The sequence below is a fragment of the Amblyomma maculatum genome, chromosome 4 (assembly GCF_055883805.1).
Source record: "Amblyomma maculatum isolate TAMU_Amacu chromosome 4, ASM5588380v1, whole genome shotgun sequence".
NCBI classification, from domain to species: Eukaryota; Metazoa; Arthropoda; class Arachnida; order Ixodida; family Ixodidae; genus Amblyomma; species Amblyomma maculatum.
The window spans coordinates 75,723,191-75,746,652 of NC_139347.1; positions in this window are offsets into that span (position 1 = coordinate 75,723,191).

The following is a 23,462-nucleotide window of genomic DNA, read 5'->3' on the forward strand; positions in this document are numbered from 1 at the left end:
GGACGCGAAATCCCACATACCACCTTCCTTATGACAGCGAACACTCGTCTTCAAATGTCTTTGATAAATTCGATCTCCGTAGCTGTCTTCATATACTAACGAAAAGAACATCGCAACGAAGCAGCTCACCTATTGATAGTGGGATGTATCGGTTCGTACCTGGTCCTCGATCTGCGCCGAAAGAAGCTGACACGGTGAGCTGGTGAGAGGCTCTGTTCTGCCGATTGTACCGAGCTATGTGTATGTCTCGCGAATGGTTGGGCGCATTTTCGAAAACGACTCGGCTTTGGTGTGACGTCACGAAAGAATACAAACGGGCCAGCGCGCTGCGCGGTGTACCAGGTGTTTCATATCCTGACGGGCTTCACCGGTCCCTGTACTTTTTCATGGTGAATCAGGATGTGCAGGTATACCATTGCTATACGCCCACAGTTGTCTCTGTTCTGCGGAGCCTATTTCCACAAACGGGCACTGCGTACGATTTCTAAAGAAATAGCCTAGAGAAGGTGCGTCTGCCCAATTAAAATCCGAATGAGTTTAGGTATACAAGGTTTATAAGCCTAACGTCTACTGCGAACCATAATTTATTTCTGCAAATATTCGATAGCAAAACTGTAGCGATAGTTCTAACAAAAAAAAAAATATTTAAAGAACACGCTTCAGCTTCTTAGGCATACAAGACTGGCTGGTATGGGGGCGGATGGCAAGTGAACAAGAGCACATAAAAAGTCATATGTGGGAGTTGCACTTTTTATCTGTATTTTTGAATATTTACAGTACTTGTTTCGAAGTTGTTAAAAGAATGCGGTGTTAGTTGTTTTTCCTCAAAAGATTATTGTTTTTTTTTTTCTGGGAGAATTACCGTTTTTGGTTATCATTCTGCATTAAAGAGTCTACTGCAGTCGATCTTGACTTTGTAACTGTCGGGAAGAGTACAGCCTTTGCCAAAAATGTAGAGCCCGGTGGGTCCGCTTTTGAGCCGTTTAATAGCGCTGATTTAGCACTAGCCGAGGTATTTCCCATTGTAGAGGGTAAGACAAAAAATATTTTTACCGCCAAAAGATTTGGAGTATTGGAAATACATTACAAGCCGCACGAAGTGACTCAGAAGCAGACCCCCTGGGCTCTAGACTTTTGACGAAGACTGTACATTATGCACAAGTCACACGGCAGAAATGGCCGTGCTCAGATTAGTGCTTGCAATCTAAGATACTACCCCGGAAGAAACAATAATAGCATGGAAATTTAGTGATCTGGCCAAAAGAAAACAAAAACTGTTGAGCATGAACGGACATAAAGAAAGCAAAAATGCGAAAAATGCAGCGCATCAAGTAGAAGGAGAAAGACCCAACAGCAAGTGTTATTCACTTTATGTCTGTTCTTGTCCTTCTGAAGGTGGAATTCTTTTTAGTACAACACATTTACTACTTACTTTTATAGTACAATACAGCTTTAGTACAACACCGAAGTTGGCTGTTATAGAGATATTAGGCAAATGTAATGTAAAACGGCAGTGTAAAACGTATGACACTATACAGCACACGAACTGCTGAAAAAGTTTTACATTACAAAGAAAGATGATAAGTGTATCGGCGACACTTGTCTGTACTTGAAGCGAAGCGAAGAACTTCTGTTGTCGACACGTGCGTAAGACAACGAGCTTTGTGATGAGAAGAATTATAACCGAAGTGTATGTAGGCACGCGCATCCCTTCTGAATTAACAGTTGCGAGCTAGTGATTGTATTGTCCCCTTTATGGAATGCGCTAAAATGGTATTCTACCTTGAAAACGTGAGCCCTGAAGCCCCAAATCAACCCGGCCTAATATCTTCCCTGTTCGAGATGAAAATACCATGCGAAAACAACAGATAAGCAATAAACGTGCACCTCGCGTAAGCGAGTGGAACTATAGGTATTTTTGTGTGGGTTCCTTCATGCCGGTGTAAGTTGTACCTAGACCGGGCTATGGACATTTTGTACAATATATTGGACAGTACATTTTGAACCAGCACTCCAATGGTAATGAATTTCTCCTTTTTAAATACATTTGTGAAACATGTTGGAAACTTATTTGCACCATCTGCACAGTAAAGGGCGCTGAGAATGATCTGTAGCATGGCGGAAATTTAGCAATGCAGTGTCGATGCACCTGCCGGAAAATCAAGTCTCGTTTCTGAAATTTCTCTGTACTTGAGAATAACTTTGACCTTACACAAAAGGTTCATAATACAACGGACACGCAGAAATCGAAATATAAATTGTACATCCATTTCTTTTATTTCTTTATGTGCTTTTTTTTTTATCCCGCCCAGCATATTCGTCACCTCATTAAGTTGAAGCAATCCGAGCTATCGAAGAAAAATTAGGGGGACACTTGAGCACTATATTTCCATAATAACTAGGGTCCCCCTTTTCTAAACCTCGCTATTGATGTAGGTGCCACGTGATTTGTTCTGTCTCGGCTAAGCTGGGGTACTCGACGCTGCTCATTGCTCCAGCCCATGTGGGAAAGAACAGGCCATTAGAATGAATGAAAACTTTATTTCCACCGAAAAGGAGCCCTTCATGTCCCGCCCCCAGCACGCAGGCCGGGGAGCGGGTCAGGAGGGCCCCGCAGGCTGAGGTCAGGTGAGGCTACAAGCACTCTTCACGGCCTTAGCAGCCAGGCGGGTCGCGTGCCGCTGAACGGTGGGATCTCCGCTCCGCAGCCAAACCTCTCAGGCTTCTCTACTATCGATGTTAATGCCGGCGCCTGGGGAATCGGCGCATTGCCATATTATATGATCTACAGTGCCTTTTTGTCCGCAGTTTTTACATTTAGAATCTTCTTCCTCCCCGGTCAGTGTTAAGAAAACCCAGACAGGGCAGATGTAGTTATCGGCTTGTAATCGCCTCCAGATGCGTGCTTTATTGTTAGTGAGAGACCGATCTGGGGGAGGGTATACTTTTCGATCTAATTTGTAAGATTCTGTGATCTCATTGTATGTGATAGCGCAATTTTTAATTCCCTTGCATTCGGGCTGTTCTACCGCTGCCCGGTGGTAGAGATCTCGGGCCAGCAGGTGCGCAGCTTCGTTGCCAGGGACAGACTCGTGTGCTGGTATCCATATGATGGATACGGTTCTAGTAATGGGATTTGTGAAAATAATCTTTTTGGCCTCCTCTGAGATCCGTCCTTTTGCAAAATTCCAGACAGCCGTTTTGCTGTCGCTGATTATAGTTTTGGCCTGTGCACCAGTGCATGCGAGCGCTATTGCGACCTCTTCAGCTATACTAATGTCACGGGTGCGTGTTGAGGCCGCAATTTTAGGTGCACCTTCTCCATTTACTACTGCTGAGACAGCCGCACCGTGTCGTCCGCATGATGCGTCTACATAAGCAACTTCATCGACTGCTCTGCGTTTCATTCTTTTAGCGATGGCTTTGGCTCTGTGTTCTCTGCGTTCTTTGTTGTAGTCTGGGTGCATGTTTCGAGGTAAAGGTGGTACCAGTATGTGTTTCCTTATGTTGGGTGGGATAGATGTTTTCGTCTGTGGGCCTCTGTCTGATTGGAGTCCGACCCAGTCTAGGATGGCTCTGCCTGTCTCCGTCTGGCTTTGTCTTTCCAGTTGAGAGATTCTGACAGCTTCAGTGAGCTCTTGCCATGTATTATGAATCCCATTTTCTCCAGCTTCTCTGTTGATGTGGAGACAGGGAGGCCTAGTGCGCGTTTGACGCATTTTCGAATTATGACGTCGATTTTTTCATGTTCTGTCTTTTTGAGATTGAGAAAAGGTATGGCATAACATATGCGACTGATGATGTAGGCCTGCGTCATTTTGAGTAGACTACGTTCCTTGAGACCGTGTCCTCTAAACGCTACTCTTCTGAATATGCCCGTAACTTGGGCTGCGTAGTCCTCCAATTTTTTTGGTGGTGTTTGTGTTCTGCCCTCTTGCTTGGAGGATCATTCCTAAGATTCTAATTTCCTCTACTTGTGGAACCGGGTAGTTTTCAACATTTATCTTTATGTCTGCTTTATTTTTCTTATATTTGGGGTTGTAGATGAATAGTTCTGACTTTTGCGGCGAGCAGGATAGACCGCGTTCCGCAGCGTACTCAGCCACCTTATTTGCGGCAGCCTGGAGTTTGTTCTCTATTTCTGCGTCGCTACCTTTATTTATCCAGAGATTTATGTCATCTGCGTACATGCTAAATTTTAAGTCCGGTATTTGCTTTAGTTGTGCTGGTAGCCCCCTCATAGAAATTTTAAATAGGAAGGGAGGCAAGACAGAGCCTTGTGGCGTTCCCTTGCTACCCAAGGTGATTGTGGGTGTTTTGGCGCTTTGAAAGCTCATGGTGACTTCTCTGTTAGTGAGAAAATATTTGATATAGTTATAGCTTCTGATTCCAACCCCAACTTCTTGGAGACCTTCGAGCACTGCCTTATGCTTTACATTGTCGAAGGCTTTGGTTAGGTGAAGTCCGAGAATAGTCTTTGTATCTGAAGATTCATGTGTTATGATATCGTATCTAAGTCTGAGCATCACGTCCTGTGTGCTTAGCCCCGGCCAGAAGCCCACCATTTCGTGTGGCCAGAGGTTCTATTGCTCCATGTATTTGGCAAGTCCCGTTTGAATAACGCGTTTCATTAGCTTTTCCACGCACGAGGTCAGTGATATGGGTCTTAGGTTTTCTAGTTTTGGCGGCTTCCCCGGTTTGGGTATGAGGACTATACTGGCATTTTTCCATGCCTGCGGTAGTTGTCCAGTCTCCCATACCTTATTCATGTATTCTGTCAGGGCTGTGATTGACTCGTCGTCTAAATTTCTGATAATAGTGTTCGTGATACCGTCAGGTCCTGGGGCTGATCTTGTCTTTAATCCAATAATCTCAGCTCGGACTTCAGCCCTAGTGATGGGGGCGTCTAAGTCTAGGTTAGGTTTCCCCTCATATGCTGGTAACGTTTCGGTTTCCGTTTGTCCGATATAGATTTCGATTAATTTACTCATCAATTGTTCGTCCGAGCCTTCGAAGGCATGCTTAACTTTAGTTTGATTTACGTTGGCTTGTGCTTTAGATTTTTCCGGATCGAGCATGTGTCGTAGAATGTTCCATGTTTTCGAGAGGCTCATGCCTTGTTCCATTTCATCACATCTGCTGCACCAGTTTTGTTCATTTAGTTTGAGGGCGTATGTCTCCATCTCTTTATTATGTCGAGCTAGTGCTCTCCTAATATTACGGTTCCATCTTTGTGTTTTTAGGCTTTTCTCTAGGTCCTGTTTCTTGTTCCACATGTTTAGGAGTTTGCTATCGATACTCGGCGGTGCATCTTCGTCTTCTAGAGTGACTGTTGCTTCCTCCACGTGTTTCTTTAGCTTTTGTGACCACTTATCGATATCGTCGATTTTCTCAATTCTCTCGGTCTCTCGTATTTGGCTAAATCTTTCCCATTCCGTGATTTTGGGTTGTTTGGGTTTTCTAATTTTGATTCCTTTTCCTAATGTGAGTGCAATAATGAAGTGGTCACTACCTAGGCTTTGCTCGGTATTTTTCCAGTCCGCTGTACTTACATTCTTGCTTAAGGTCAGGTCGGGGGTGGTGTCCCTGCTGACGCTATTACCCGTGCGTGTGGATGCATTTGGATCTGTGTGCAGGGTAAGTCCTAGTGTTTGCATGTCTTCCCATAATTGTCTGCCCTTAGGATCCTGCCGATCGTACCCCCATTCCTGATGGGCTGCATTAAAGTCACCGGCTATGATAAGCGAGTTATTTTCTGCGATCTTTAGGGCTTTTCGGAATAGGACTTGAAACCTAACTTTCCTTTGCTTCGGAGTGCTGTATATGTTCAAGAGAAAGATACTCTTTCGGTCTTTTCTTCCAGTGATGATTTCGGTTAAAACTGCTTCTATATCCGATCTCGTGATTAGTAGCGGCTATGTTTCTCTGGATAAAAGTCGTGACTTTGGATTTTTCGCCCCTATCGCTGCTGTGGCTTTGATATCCAAACAATTTGGTTGAGTTTTTCCCAGTCTCCTGTATCGTGATAGCTATGGGTTTGTCGGTAGTTTGTTCTATGTATTGTTGCAATAGCGCTCGCTTTTTCTGGTACCCTCGGCAGTTCCACTGCCAGATCGTGGAGTTGTCTTTCTGATTATGGCTTTTGTCCATGATTGTTACCCATTGTTTCTTCTAGTTTTGCGATTCTGTTACTGGATTCCGAGAAGGCCAGCGATGCTTCCTGCATTTGTTTAGTGAGATTTTGAATCTGCACTTGCATCTGTCCCTGAGCCCCTAGAAGTTGCTGGATTAGCGTGTTAATATTCTCGAGCTGCTTATCAAATTTGTCATTACGTTGTTCAAATTTTATATTAAGGGTTATAAACGGATCGGTCTCTCCCCCTTAACGCTTCTGGGGTGGCGGCCGGGTGAATTCCAAGTTCATACAGTTTGATTCTTCTGAAGTAGAATTAGTAGTAATTGAATTTGTGGTTTTTGGTACCTCATTTGATTGATTTGCAGGCGGGCTCTTAGCCGTGGGCTTTTCGGTGAATTTAGATTTAGGTTCCTGAATTTCGCGACTCATTTGTTTGATCATCTCTCTAAGTTCTGCGTTTTCCCCTCTGAGTTTTTTCATCTCTCTATTTTCAGCCTGGGAGGTTTTGCTAACGAAGCTTACCGTCTTGTTGTCTGCTGACTTGAGTTGGCCTCATGGATTCTTGGGATCTCTTGGAGGCAGGCCAGGTCCTCGTCCCTGGCTTGTGTCCCGGGATTTAGAGGTCTCTCTGGTTCTCGAGCTTGATCTTGATCTTGATCGGGTCCCCGACCGTGGGTCCGTGTTTGCCCGGTTCCTCCCTCGGGGTTCTCGTCCCCGGTGCTCTTGTTCCGAAGAGTAGAGGATGGGTCCCTGGCTTCCTGAAGTTGATTGCAGTTGTTGTTTTTCTAACCTTTTCTCCCACATTTTCTTCTTTGAGAGGTAAGGCATCCTGTATATTTCGCGGCATTTGTTGTCTCCTAGGACATGGTCTTTACTGCAGAGTTGACACTTAGGTTCACATGTGTGTCCAGCGCCTGGATGTTCCAAGCCACAGCCGCGAAACTTCACGTTGGTCGGGTCTGAGCATACATCGGCTCTGTGCCCAGCCTGCCGCATGTTGTGCAGACTTCGTACTTCTTCTTATATAAGTAGCACCTCATGTTGATTCCCTGGAAATTGAGCCATTTCGGCACAAACCAGTCTTCGAAAAGTATCAGAATGGTTTTGGATCCCGCTCCCAGTCTTCTAATACCGGAGATTTGCGGATTAGTCCCACTCCATTCTATCATTTCTTTAAGTTCCTCCGCTGAATATTCGAGCGGTACGTCGTGAACGACGCCTTTGCCTCCGTCTTCGGGCATGGCGATGTATGACTTGGCTTCAATTATGTTGGGTCCAATCTTCAGAGCTTGAATTGCTGCGTACTTGTAAGTTCTCTCGGTATCCGTGGTAGCGACCAGTATTGATTGCTGAGTAGAGTTTGGGGAGATGATCTCACCCTTCGGGGTCGTCAGATCCAGGCCGGCGGCTTGGATGATAACTCGAGACAAGTTCAATCTTCCTACAATGTTGATAATACTATTAATTCCGCCTCTGGGGCGAATGATGATCTTGTTAGCGGTGCTGGGAATTCGCTCCTGCTGTCACTCAATCGATTTTTCGGCCAGCTTCCTCCCTTGAGGGGGCTTGGGTAGGTTCAGCGTTTCGACGTGGTCGGCTTGGGCGTTGTTGACGGCCACGTTTCGGTTTCTCTTTCTGATTGTCCGTTCAAAATATCGCTGGCCGAAGCGTCTCTTCCCTCCACGGTTTCCATCATCTTGCTCTTCTCAAGTCGCGACGCTCTGGGGCCGCTCCCTGCCTCTTCGGGTAACGCCTAGCGCCCAGCGAGGCTTCGGAGTCGAAATAGGCCTAGGCCTCGGCCGCATGATGAACGGCCGCATAGGTCGCGCCGCCCTCAGGCTCCTCCATAGCACGACCCCATCAAAAGTCAAACACAACATCTACTGGGTGCCAGGACACACCGGCATAGCGGGGAACGAACGCGCCGATCAGGTAGCTCGAGGGTACACGAGCCGAGCTTCCTCCCAATCGGACGATCTACCCGAGCGAGTCGGCCCTACGTACTCCGACATTCTTAACTACTATAAGGGGGTACGGATCCGCTATCCGCCGCCTCATCGGGATCTAAAACAACAAGAGGCCGTGTACTGGCGAAGACTGCAGACAGGAACATTCCCTAACCTGCATACCCTGAGCAAAATTTACCCGTCACAATATCGAGACACCTGCCCATGGTGTGGTAGCAAACCTTCGCTATACCACATCACGTGGCAATGTAAAAATAACGACAGCTTTCGTAAAGACCCGAGTGCGGAACAGTGGGAGAGCCGGCTCTCCAGCGGCGATTTGGATTGCCAACTAGGTTTAATCCAGCACGCCCAGCGAGCAGCGAAGCTCAGCGGAGCCCTGGAATAGGGGCACCGACCCTGTGAGAAGACGGAAGATGGAACTCTTCCGCTACTAGCACAAGACCCTCGTAGAGAAACTAACGTATTTCCTATCCTATCCTAGGCTTCGGTAAGAAATTTTTAGACTCATAAAATCCAGAAAATTGGGCCTACCGTCGAAAGTCCGGTGTCCCCGTGGTGTTTCGAGGTTCAGGTATCCGTTGGTAACACAGGATAGGAGGTGAGAAGTCAAATACCGCATTCGCAGATTGAACTTTTGCGGAGCGAAACAAAGTGCGTCCGTCTCAAGAAGAGGAAGCGAACGCAGGCTCTCCCAGGCCATTGGCCGTGTCACAGCGTAGCGTATGTCTCTAATGGCCTGGAGAGAGAGAGAGATATTTTAATGGCAACAGGCAGACATCTCCTGTTGCCATTAAAATATATATCTCTCTCTCCAGGCCATTAGAGACATACGCTACGCTGTGACACGGCCGCACGTGATCGGCGTGAAGCGCGCGCTTTCTCGCGGTCTGTGCAAAGGCGAATACAACGGGAGCTCCTATAAACAAATTGCATTCTCTCTTACCGCGAGGGGCCCGATCGAACCTACCCTTCCGGACTTTAACCTCTCTCTTGCCGCTCGAGTCTGTGGCGGCGGCGAGTGCGTGGCTGGTTCCTCGTTTACAAGTGTTTTGTCTTTTTTTTTTTAAATCGAAAGCTTCACTTGGCTAGCTGAGGTGTGTTTAGCGTACGCCGCAGTTTGACCTTCAGCCGACCTTCAGCCGCGTGCCTCGCGACGCGCAGCATTGCTCGCCGCTCGCTTCTTGTTCGCACATGTGGTGAACGGAGCGGGTGGCGCTCCATTCTTTTGCTGTTGCTTTGCTGCTTCTGTGACATCACACATTAGCTTCTTCACTCGCGGAGCAAACTTCAGACTTTTTCAAAATTGGCCAAAGGGCGCTGCCATATTGGAGACTGGGCTGTGCTCATAGCACAGGAAAATGCCGCGGATTCTCTTCCCACACCTGCTTCACAGCCCAGTCAAACCGGTTTCTCGCAGGGTCGTGAAAATGTCTACGCTTCATGACGTCATCACTTATCTACGTTTCTCACTGCGCATGCGCGGTGCTCTTTAGTTGGTGCGCCTTAGCAGATGATAAATATGAAACAGATGAAGCCATGGAGACTGTGGCGAGGCTGTGGTGCTATGCCATGGATGCGGCAACAATGCTTATTGCGAGCGCTCGTTACACTCGCCTACAAGCCGAATTTACTCATCCTGCCGAAATCTCTCGCCGTTAAAAGCCAACACGCAGGAAATATGTGGCTGTGGCTGAGAGAGCTAAGCGAACGAAGAAAACTTCCGAAGAGCGAGAAGAGAGGCTCGCAAAGCGATGACGCAAGATGCCGAAGAAAGTGCATCAAGAACGAAAATAGAAAAGATTCGGTCTCATCCACAACTACTATTGCTTTCGTTTTGTATATTCTGGCTTAGCTAAGATAAACCAGTTCGATTTCTTTTTTCTTTTCTAGATTCGGAGAGCGCCGCTGTTGCCACACCAGTCCGGTCGTGGTAGTTGCGGCAGTTTTGCTTAGAGCGTTGTTTTTGCAAGCATGAGTTTCCGGCGTGAGATAGCCAAAATTTCTTGTGCCACGGCCCTGAAGTCAATTGAATTTTTGAAGATATAGAAATAGATCGGTTAACATTATTGTCCTCCAAAACTGGTAATATTGTACTCCGGACGCTGTGTTCATACATCGAAAAGCTATATTTAGAACAACTAGTGGGTACATACTGTTATTTACAGCAAAGTTTTAAGAACCTGTAGCTTCTGTCCCGATGCAGCGCTAGTCCTGTGGCTCTTCTGCTGCTGTCATCGTCTTTTGCTCTGTTCTCCCTTCAATTTGTATCAACAATTAACTCTCCCGTTGGGCTATAATGGCACAGAGCTTACTATTACCAAATTAAAGAGGAATTAGCCTCGTTGCAATCTTGACCAACCTTTATAACACCAGGTTTATTGGTGCTGGTGTGGACGGTGGTAATCGACTGCAATTACCGAAAGCTTAACGTTGTTGTGCAGCCGCTATACGCATGCTAGCGCAGTGCTCGCGTTATTTCAGTTTCTATCACTGTGATGACGAAGGCGATGGGTTATATGATGCAGCACCGAACGGCCAGAGCATCGTAGACTTTCTTCGCGTAGACATCCGGATGCGGATGTTGATGTCACCGTCGTCCGTGATAGTTATGTCGTCGCTATCAAACTCGCATGCTCTCAGAGCAGGTGCCTTGGTTCTGGTCAACGGCGGAATATCCCAATTAGCGTCTGGAACATTGTCGACTAAACGAAGCGATTCCATGAGGTGTGCGAGGCCCTCTTTTCTGGTGAGGACCGAGGATGCAGGTATCGCTGTCTTACAACTGCTTCCCGCGCTGAGGTCCTTCTTCCCCTCAACAACGCTTACACCTGCGGCGACAACGCCAGTTCCCAAGGTACTGTCGTTCGTCCTTAGCTTCTTGCCTCGGTAGTGCGCACCCTTTGAATAAATGAGACAAGAGGAATCGGCTCTAGCATTGGTAGTACTGTCGCTAGCAGCGTTTCCTTCTTTAGCGTCAGCAGCCGCCGAAACTACGCTGTGTTGTGCGTTGCAGGCGGCAAGAATTTCTTCTCGGTGCTTATTATCTGGTCGATTCATACCTTGTGAGTGTTCGCGGGAAATTTCGATATATCCAGGTTCGCTGCTCCTTTTACTACGGGCCATAATATCGGGGGAGGATGTAGAGTAAAGAAACGGCGAGACGTCGATGTAAGCTGCTCCACGTGCAGCCGCAGAGCGTGAATCGGTGGCTGTTACAATCCGCGAGAATTCTGGCACTGGCACAAAAACATCAGCGGCAGAGTCTGTTGCACCGATAACACCTGGTGTATTTAAAGGAGCCAAGTAATCATTCTTGTTGACCATATAGTCTTCGTCGAGCGGATATTCCAAAGGTAAGTTCTCATAGTCCTCATTGAGCCACTGCAGTTTCTCGTGGGGACTTTCATCAACGGCGTTGCTGTGGTAAGAGCTGTCAGGACGTGGAGTATAAGGCATCCCAATAAGAGCCGTGATTGGCTTATCTACGTCAGACACGTGCTGCGAAGACGGAAGGGTACACTCTTGCATTATGTCAGGCGCTTCTTGGTAAACTATTTCAAACATTTCATCAGCCATCGACAGGCCGTAGCCGTCTTCCTGAGAAGGATCCCAGGATTTAATCTTTTCCTTGAGATTTTGCTCTTCAAACTGCGATGCCCCATCGGATGCTGACTCGTTCGTGAAAACGTCTGCCGTTGCCCCGAAAGGCCACAGCTCGCTGCCGCTCCGGTGGTCACGAGCTGCAAACGTTTCTTCGGCGGCCTCCGTGAGCGGCACCTGCATCTTACGCAGAACTGCGATCTTTTCCGACAAAGTGCCAAGAGACGTACGAACATCCATATCTGCTCTAGACGCAGAGATACGAGAACCGGAGCGCCTGCTGTCTTCTGGCAGGATTGTCTCCAGCGCCTCGTATCGAAGCGCAATGTCGGTCCTTGGACTGCTCGTTCGCGGAATAGTGCTTCCACAAATGCCCCTGTCATCGTTGTCATAGCCATCGGATCTCTCTTTCGCTTTTTCGTCCAGGAAAAACCACGGTTGATAGGAGGAGTAAGGGTGCCCGAATGTCTTCCATTTCTCGCTGTTTGCGTCGATGTCCTCAATATCGCTGAAGGAAGAGCATGCCCCAGAACTTGTGGCTCTCAATTTTGATTTCTTGCTAACAAAGACGTTAGAGTTAGATGCGCGTCGTGTCCTTGAAAACGCGCTCTCTTGAGAGGTCAGCGGCGAGTTACCTTCACCAGAAGGATCTCGTTTGAACGGGAATGACACGCTTGGTTTGTGGCAGCGAGCGGTTGTAACAGGGGGCGTAGCGTTTCGAATGTCCTCACTCTCTGTTGCTTCGGGCAGCATTTCCGTGTTGAAGAGGGGGGTGCTTTGGCTCGCCCTCGGCAAGCCAGAAACGGCGGTCGACGAGGTCTTCTTGCGCGTACCGTGCATGATGCTGAGCAAGCGAAGGCGGCTGGTGGTCCTGACAAACCATGATGCAGGCCTGTCAGCGCTGCTGCCTTCCCGCGGCTGACTGAGGTGATTGTTTGATGGATTGGACATAATTCGTCCTGCAGCTACCAACCAGCAGAGAAACCCGTCTTCTTTTTCTTCTTACTCTTGGAACGCGTGCAAGTAGTCTTCTATAAGAAAATGTGTCTTGAAGACGAGTTAGCTGCCTGGACGAATTTCCTCACCTTCTGGGAAAACGCCGTGCTGGAAGTGAAAATGTCTTGCTTTTCGACTGAGGAGACCTAGCAAGGTCTCGCGTCGAACTTGATTGGTTCGATGGCCTGTAATAACAATGCTACATACGAAATATGGAGGAATGACCACTACAGGCAGTGTACTGCACTAAACTGAAGCGTTTTAAAATTATATTGATACGTGTCTAAAATTATATTGATACGTGTCACAATATGAATAATGAAATAGTATAAAATTGTGCTAATTCAAGACAGGTTGGACATTGGAACTATAGGGGACCTGTGTGGAAGGTGCAATTCAATGGACAAAACCTTTATGCGCAAATTATAATATATTACCTGTAATGTTTCAAGCTCGCACTGATTGAACAATAAACATGTCTCAGAACGGGAGTCACTGCATTTCTGGAAGAGTGCCTACTCCTGGAGCTACACCTGAGGACGGAAACGCCAATTGAAAAAACAACCGCAGTGGACAAAGGCAGATGAAGCTGTCGGAAGGGAATTTATAATAGGCATCTTCTCAAAGACGAGAAGCGATGCGATAGCAGCATGATTTTATCTATTTTTTGACATTTGATATAAAATATAGGAAGACCGTGTGAGCAGGTCTGTGAAGGTGGAAGCTTAGCAGTGGAACAAGGGAACGCTAACGCGTGAATGAAACCTCCAGCCTGCGCCAGCGCCAGTCATTGCTATTCCAAGAATGCGAGTGGCTAGCGCTCGGCAGAAGATGTAAGGGCCGAGGTAGCGAGTATCTGAAATACTGTGTATCTGTTAAGCTTCGCCCAAGCTGCGGCTGGCAGGTCAGCAATACGTGGACCACACAGAAAGTCCCTTACTAAAGAATCTTCAACCTCATTTAACCTTTCGGACCTGGTGGCATCAATTAACAATGTAACACAAATAGGTGGGTTGGTTTGTGGGGTTTAAAGTCCCAAAGCGACTCAGGTTATGACAGACGCCGTAGTGGAAGGGTCCGGAAGTTTCGACACCTGAGGTTCTTTAACATGCACTGGCATCGCACAGCACACGGGTGCCTTGCCTTTCGTCTCCATCGAAAAACGACCGCAGCGGCGTGGATTTGATCCCGCATTCTTGGGCACAATAGTCGAGTGCCTAACCACAGAACCACCACGGCGGGGGAGGAACGGAAGGAAAACTACTGATAACTGTGGTACATCATTCAGGATCCTCATTTTTACCGCTATTACTGTTTTCACATTTCGGCTAACTGATGCGGTGTGAGTAGGAAGAAGACGCGACAGTGTATTCCATTACTATAAAGAAGCAACAATACATAAAATCTGTAAATTTATATAGCATTATCCATTATATATTATGCTGTGATATTTTAAATATTTTGCTCAATACCTGTCTAATCATTTATCTAGCTTTTAATTATGGTCGATCATGTACAGGCCTCGCTAGACCAATTTTTTGGCATGTCCGATTTTTATGCCATGCGGCCTCAATGGTTGTCAGTGGGCGCCGTTGAGGGATGCTAGGGAATATTTCTACAGGGGCCTCCGCTGGGGTGCTTTTGCAGATATACCTATATTTATCATAACAGAAAATTTTTGTGCCTCGGTATCCAAAGCAACCGTACCGAAATGAAATGATTCGTAATCAGGAATCTGAGTAGGCGCGAATGCCCGAGACTCCGCAGAAATTGATAACACAGCAAAGAATCAAAGTTCCCCAACCTTGAATTGGAAAACGGAGTTTTGTAATTTGCATGTGACTATGATTACAACTAATAATTGGGGCAGATCAATTGGAGTATAGTCAGGAATACGTTTGGAAAAGGACCGATCCAATGAAATCGAAAAAAATAAAGCCCACATATTAAAGAAATACTACAAATCGAAGTTGGCCAGCATTGACAGACTGACTTGTTACCAACGACAAAAATGCTACTGCACGGAAGAGAAAACATTGCTGGCCGGTGTTGATATGCAAAGACACCAACCTAACCAGGGTTCGGACACGCTGTTTCGCAAAACTGCGAGGCATTGGTAACAGAATGAGAGGGAGCTGACATTAGGTGGTCCTTCAACACACCACATTGTTAGTGCAATAACATTGATATAACCATGCCTATACACCGAGAAAGATTTTTTTGATATTATGCAGCGTTTCAGATTAGTAAAAACAATCCCCAACCAGCGAGAAATTCGAAAGTAGTGTTTTAGGAAGCACAACACATTGTTTACATTAATTTCGTTTGTTTGGTTTGGTTTGCGGGGTTTAACGTCCTAACACCACTCAGGCTATGAAAGACGCCATAGTGAAGAACTTCGGAAATTTCGACCAAATGGGGTTCTTTTACGTGTACTGGCATAGAAAAGCACACGGACATGGACCAAAATTAGTATCCAGATGTATTGAACGCGGTGTCTGATTCAATCATCCCCACCAAAACTGGCCCAGGTCACCCCCAAATTTTACTCAGTTCACACGAAAATTAACTTCCCTAAGACTGGACCGAAATTGATAGCCTAGTAGAATTGATTCCGCCCACTTCGATTATTGTGTCCGATTCATGGCCGGCTGAACCCCTTAATTTTGCCCGGTTGACCGTAAAATTGACTTCGGCCATATTGTGCTAAAATGTATATACAATCGACCATGCTTAGTTTGATGGCTATACTCCCATTTGGCCCCAGTATGCTAGCCAGCATAACCTGAGTCCACCGAGAGGACCGCACTTTCGCATGATTCATCGGTGTAACCACGTTAAACTACTGTGACGATTATTATTTTTTTATTGATAGTGTTACCTTTCATCTGAGAATCATTAGAGGATGACCATTGCTCAGCTACCGCTGTATAAAAAGAAATATGTCAGAGTTTCTTGCATGCACAAATGCAGGAATTTAATTTCTAGACTGAGTCAGTAATTGCATTAAGAAATACTGTTACACTTTCGAACTCAGTAACATAAGCGCGTAATGTATTACGGTGGCAGTATCATCACACACACACACACACACACACACACACACACACACACACACACACACACACACACACACACACACACACACACACACACACACACACACACACACACACACACACACACACACACACACACACACACACACACACACACACACACACACACACACACACACACACACACACACACACACACACACACACACACACACACACACACACACACACACACACACACACACACACACACACACACACACACACACACACACACACACACACACACACACACACACACACACACACACACACACACACACACACACACACACACACACACACACACACACACACACACACACACACACACACACACACACACACACACACACACACACACACACACACACACACACACACACACACACACACACACACACACACACACACACACACACACACACACACACACACACACACACACACACACACACACACACACACACACACACACACACACACACACACACACACACACACACACACACACACACACACACACACACACACACACACACACACACACACACACACACACACACACACACACACACACACACACACACACACACACACACACACACACACACACACACACACACACACACACACACACACACACACACACACACACACACACACACACACACACACACACACACACACACACACACACACACACACACACACACACACACGCGCGCGCGCGCGCACGCACGCACGCACGCACGCACACGCACGCACGCACACACACACACACACACACGCACGCACGCACACACACACACATGCAGAAGAGATTGTTGGTTAGAGCGCATGTTCGCCAGAAATCTCTGGGCCAAAGGAAAATTCAGTGATTGAAGAACACGGATGACGCCACCGGTCCTGACTTGATTGAAGCACCGATTCGAAGTTGTCGTAAGAAAAAAAAATAGCAGGGTTAAACTAAGGTTAAACCGAGTTATACGCACAAAAGTATGATTTAATTCAGTTAAGCTGTTGGTCGTTATTTGTTTATTTTTTGCTCTACGTTTCGATTTGGTTCCGCTCTAGGATGTAACGTGTTAAAGTTTACGACGTCTTCTCCCGTTCTAACTCAGCCCGCTGGACAACGGCGCTCTTCGGCCGAGACAGTAGAAGGACCCAGATCCGATAATGACCCCTGTCCCGAGGCGTGATGGAGGGGAGATTTGTTAGCGTTCGTAGACACACCTACTGAAGACGCCGGGTGCGCGGCCCCTTCCCACCTCCCTTTGTGCAGCCTCCTTTGGACCCTCGATGCACCCGTCAGCAGGCGTTTGACTATGGGTGAGTTGTTGCTGCTTGCTTTGGCAAGGTCACACTCAAGGTCAAGCCACGCAAATTCAGGAGGCCCGGTTAGACCCCGTGGAATAGAGCACTCGCACTTAAATTTGTAGGTCCCTGCAGAAACTGCATTGGCAGAATGCGAAAGCATTGGCTCAACCGCGATGTTTTTGCAAGTTTTACTGTTTAACTTTTAGTGTTTTTATTTTTATTTTTTCTATCTTTCAATTTGTATTATATATATATATATATATATATATATATATATATATATATATATATATATATATATATATATACATATATATTAGTTTTCATTTCTTTCTCTCATCCTACTAATTATCGTGGATTATTATTTTATTAGTATTCGTTATTATTTACCATCATCCCTATTTATCATTTTCATCATCATCATCAGCCTGATTATACCCACTGCAGGGCGAAGGCCTCTCCCATATTTCTCCACTTAACCCGGTTCTGTGCTAGCTGCATCCACTTGACCCCTGCGAACATCTTAATCTCATCCGCCCACCTAACTTTCTGCCGCCCCCTGCTACGCTTTCCTTCCCTTGGAATCCAGTTTGTTACCCTCAGCGACCATCGGTTATCCTCTCTTCGCACTACATGTCCTGCCCATGTCCATTTCTTCTTCTTAATTTCCACTAGAATGTCGTTAACTTGAGTTATTTCTCTGACCCACTCTGCACGCTTTCTATCTCTTAATGTTACCCCTACCATTTTTCGTTCCATAGCCCTCTGGGTTGTCCTCAACTTAAGTAGAACTCTCTTGGTTAGCCTCCACGTTTCAGCCCCATAGGTGAGTACAGGCAAGATGCAACTGTTATATACTTTCCTCTTGAGCGATACCGGTAAGCTGCTAGTCATAATCTGCGAGTGCTTGCCAAATGCGCTCCATCCCAATCTTATTCTTCTTGTTATTTCCTTTTCATGGTCCGGATCTGCGGTTACTACCTGTCCTAAGTAGATATATTCGCCTACTACTTCCAGTATTTCGCTACCTAATGTAAACTCCTGTTCCTTCCCGAGGCTGTTGAACATTACCTTAGTCTTCTGCATATTGATTTTCAAGCCTACCTTTCTACTTTTCCTGTCTAGGTCATCAATCATTATTTGCAGTTCATCTCCCGAGTTGCTTAGCAAGGCAATGTCATCAGCAAATCGCAGATTACTGAGGTATTCTCCATCTACCCTTATCCCTAACTGCTCCCATTCCAAGTCTCTGAATACTTCCTCTAAACAAGCTGTGAATAGTACTGGGGAGATTGTGTCTCCTTGCCTAACACCTTTCTTTATGGGAATTTTGTTGCTTTCTTTATGTAGAACTATGGTTGCTGTGCAGCCACTATATATATCTTCCAGCACTTTCACGTATACGGCTCGTCTACCCCCTGATTTCGCAATACCTGCATCACCGCCGAGGTTTCAACTGAGTCAAATGCTTTTTCGTAATCAATGAATGCTATGTATAAGGGCTGGTTATATTCCGAGCATTTTTCTATCACCTGATTGATGGTATGGATATGATCGATAGTAGAGTACCGTTTTCGAAACCCTGCTTGATCCTTTGCTTGATTGCAGTCTAAGGTTGTCCTGATTCTATTAGCGATTACCTTAGTAAATACCTTATACGTAACAGACAGTAAGCTGATTGGTCTGTAATTTTTAAGGTCCTTATAGTCCCCTTTCTTGTGAATGAGGATAATGTTCGCATTCTTCCATGCTTCCGGTACCGTCGATGACACCAGGCACTGCGTATACAGGGTGGCCAGTTTTTCTAGCACGATATCCCCCCCGTCCTTCAGCAAATCTGTAGTTATCTGATCCTCTCCAGCTGATTTCCCCCTTTTCATAGTTTCTAGTGCTTTCTTGACCTCGTCCTTCGTCACTGGTGGAACGTCTGACTGTATTTCCCTACCGCCAATCTCATTACGGTCCTGACTACTTTGGCTACTGTAGAGATCTGTATAAAACTCCTCGGCTACTTTGACTATCTTGTCCATATTAGTGATGACGTTGCCCGCCTTGTCCCTTATTGCATACATCTGGTTTTTGCCAATGCCCAATTTCTTCTTTACCGCTTTAAGGCTTCCCCCGTTCTTTACAGCATGCTCAATTTTCTCCATGTTATACTTCCTTATATCGGCCACCTTGCGCTTATTGATTAGCTTTGATATCTCGGCCAATTCTATCTGGTCTGTTGGATTGGAAGCTTTCATACTCTGGCGTTTCTTAATCAAATCTTTCGTCTCTTTAGACAGCTTACCGGTATCCTCTCTAACTATCCTACCGCCTACTTCTACCGCGCACTCAGTAATGATATCTCTGAAATTATTGTTCCTTGCCTCTAGGGTAATGTCGCCATCCTCAGTTAGAGCTGAATACCTATTCTGTAGCGAGATCCTGAACTCTTCTGCCCTCCCCCTCACCGCTAATTCGTTGATGGGTTTCTTTCTTACTAATCTATTGCGTTCCTTCTTCAGATTTAGGCTAATTCGGGACCTCACCATCCTGTGGTCACTACATCGAACTTTCCCGATTACCTCTACATCCTGCACAATGGCGGGGGTTGAACACATTATGAAGTCGATTTCATTTTTAGTCTCTCCGTTAGGACTTTTCCATGTCCATTTTCGGTTCTTCCGTTTGCTGAAGAAGGTATTCATGATTCGTAAGTTATTGCGCTCTGCAAACTCAACTAGTAACTCCCCCCTGCTATTCCTAGAACCAATGCCATAGTCACCTACTGCCTTCATTATTAATATAAACAGCGCGAACACGAAAACAAGGGACAAGAAACACGAAAGCCACAGTACATGCGCTGACTCACAACTAAGCCTAAGCCGTTTACTCCAAGGCCCAGAAAAACAAACATGAAGAAAACGAAACAGTCACGTGAAAAACCCTGGGTTCACCTGCTGCATAAAAATTACTTTAAAAAATCACTTAAAAAAGACATCTCTTTGCTTGAAAGAGCAAGTGACGTCTTGCTGACACACTTATTGTCCGTTGAAATAAAATACGCTTCCACTATCTCTCTCGTTATCTTCTCTTTGTGGCGATATAAAATTTTAACACTGTCAAACTTAGGAGTGCACTTCTTCTTCTCCTTCTTCATTATTTCACATGACTGGCAATGGGATACCAGAAACGTTTTGTCCTTTCCAATTTCCAAGTTGTTACAGTGTTCTTGTAGTCTGTTATTTATACACCGTTATTTATACCTACTGCCTTGTCTCCTGCTTGTTTTTTCCCTACCTTGGCATTGAAGTCGCCCATTAGTACAGTATACTGCGTCTTTACTTTTCGCATTGCCGATTCTACATCTTCATAGAAGCTTTCAACTGCCTGGTCATCATAACTACATGTAGGTGCATAGGCCTGTACAACCTTCAGTTTATACCGCTTATTAAGCCTAATTACGATGCCTGCAACCCTCTCATTAATACTATAGAATTCATCTATATTACCCGCTATATACTTATTGACAAGGAAACCTACTCCTAGTTGTCGCCTCTCTGGTAAACCTCGATAACACAGTACATGCCCATCCTTCAGTACAGTATATGCCTCATTCGGCCTCCTAACCTCACTAAGCCCTATGACATCCCATTTCATGCCCTCTAGTTCCTCTAACAGCACTGCTAAACTAGCTTCACTAGCTAGGGTTCTAGCATTAAACGTTGCCAGGGTCAGTTTCCAATGGCGGCCTGTCCAGCGGAGCCAGGCTTTCTTAGCACCCCCTGCTGCGTCACAGGTCTGACCGCCGCCGTGGTCAGTTGCTCCGCAGCCGCTGGTGACTGAGGGCCGGGGTTTTATGGAGCTTATCATAGGAGGTTGTGGCCAATTACTGCACCAGGGTGGCCAACTCCTGTTCTGGTGAGGGAGTGCATTGCCGGAGGTGTTCACCGGCATCAGGTCGCACCCCAAACCTGTATATGCAATTCCATCGACACGCGGATTTTTTTTTTTTTTTTTTTTGTCATCCGGTGGAGAATTGCGCGGCACCGGGATTTGAACCCCGGTCCTTTTGCATGCGAGGCGGATGTTCTGCCGCTACGCCACCGCTGCACCTCATTTTCACGTCCTACTAATGCTTTTGTTAAATAAATTAAATTGGTTCACAGGAAGGGAAAGGCGCAGTAACTGTCACACTTGCTCTGTGGACACCCGAACCGCGCCGTAAGGGAAGGGAGGTAGGTGGGAATGAAAGTGGAAAGAGAGAAAGAGGAGCCGTAGTGGAGGGCTACGGAGTAATTTCGACCACCTGGGGATCTTTAACGTGCGCTGACATCGCACAGCACACGGACGCCACTTCGTTTCGCCTCCATCGAAACGCAGCCGCCGAGGCCGGGATTCGATCCCGGGAACTCCGGCACAGTAGTCGGGCGTCTTACCACTGCACCACCCCGGCGGTGCTTAATGCTTTTGTTAGTAATGGATTTACAGGAAAGGAAAGGCACAGTATCTGTCGTGCGCATCCTGATGGCCCGGTTAGACCTCGTGAAATAGTGCACTCGCACTAAACGAATAGCGTGATGCCTAAGCTTCTCCATCAGAGTCGACGCGAAAGCGACTTCACACAAATTTCTTCACTCTGCTATATTTTCCTTTCAATTGACACAGCTGTTCATTGGCATACAGACGTGCGGCAAAGCATATTATAGGCGCACCTTTTATGCTGCTTGCGCGCCATCTGGTCAGCGGCAACAGAGTATAATTGCGGGTTTTCCTGTGGGCGCCGCATGCTGCTGATACTGATTGTGCGCCATCCGGCAGCTAAGTACGGTCGCTGGTTTCATGTGAGCGCCGCATGATGGCACTAATTTTCGCTTTCCAACAACGGAGAACAACCACAACGCCGACGTCGCTTTTTCTGTGACACGGGCCCGAGCTCTTAACACTGCCGTGTTAAATCGTGTCAAATTTAAATTGGTTCACAGGAAGGGAAAGGCGCAGTAACTGTCACACTTGCTCTGTGGACACCCGAACCGCGCCGTAAGGGAAGGGAGGAAGGTGGGAATGAAAGTGGAAAGAGAGAAAGAGGAGCCGTAGTGGAGGGCTACGGAGTAATTTCGACCACCTGGGGATCTTTAACGTGCGCTGACATCGCACAGCACACGACGCCTCTTCGTTTCGCCTCCAAAATCGTGTCAAGCAAAACAAAAAATTTAGATTGGAAATCGAACCTCTGCCCTTCCGCTTGCAAGCTCGCCGCGCTGCCACTACTCCAGTGGGCTTTTTTATCTTTATTGCCTTCAGGCTGAATGATAAAATATAACAAAAGCACCACAGTACAATACTATACAATGTACTATACAATATAACACAATAAAGTACAAAGCAATATATTACAATACATGCATATTATATTGCAATAAATACATGTCATATTTCCACATACCTATAGCCTTCCTAACTGGCAGTGTGAAATGTAACTTTTTTTATTTGCTTCAGTTTTTCAAACAGGCCCCAAAGTAGCACACATTACCTGGCCCACCGGGGGCCCGTATGGGCAAGTTGGGCTTGGGCAACCACAATAACACCCATGAGGGCCCGCTTTAGGGATCTAGCGGGCAAGCCCAAATTGGGCTTGCCCCTGCTTTTTCCATTTGGGCATTATATAGGCGTGGAAAGGGCTAACTGAGTACATATTCCCACATCTGGCCCTCAAGGGTCCCGCTTGGGAAATTTTAGGGCCGATGAAAATGAAATTTGGGCTTTGTGTAGGAAAAGCATGGGCTGATCTAATTGGGGCTGCCCGCTCAAAAGCCGAATAGGTCCCGCATGGGCCGCGGCGGGGCTAAACACGGGTATGCCCGCACATTGCCTACATGGGACCCTTGAGGGGTACTTGAGGGAAGGTCAGACGAAAATCTGGAATTCATGCAGAAAATGCCTGGGCTGCCCAAATAGGGTTGCCCACCAAAAACCTAGATAATTTCCGCGTGGGCGGTAGCGGGGCAGGCAATTGCTCCTTCCCACTTCTGCCGCATCGGTCTCTTGTGGGTCAATTTAGGGCAGATGCGATGCAAATGTGGGCCTAAAGCAAATAGAAGACGGGCTAGTCCGATTGGGGCTGTCCACGCAAAAACCGAATAGGTCCCGCATGGTTTGCGGCCGGGCTGAAAAGCGACCACACCGCCACGCTGCCCACACGGGTATTTCTTGGGGTACTTGCGGGAAAATGCAACATATATTCGTAGTCCATGCGGTAAAATCAAGATCAGCCCAATTGGGGCGGCCCATGAAATGCCGCAGTGGGCCCCAAATTGGCCGTAGGCGGGCTTACCGCTCTGAAACGTCTCCATCCTA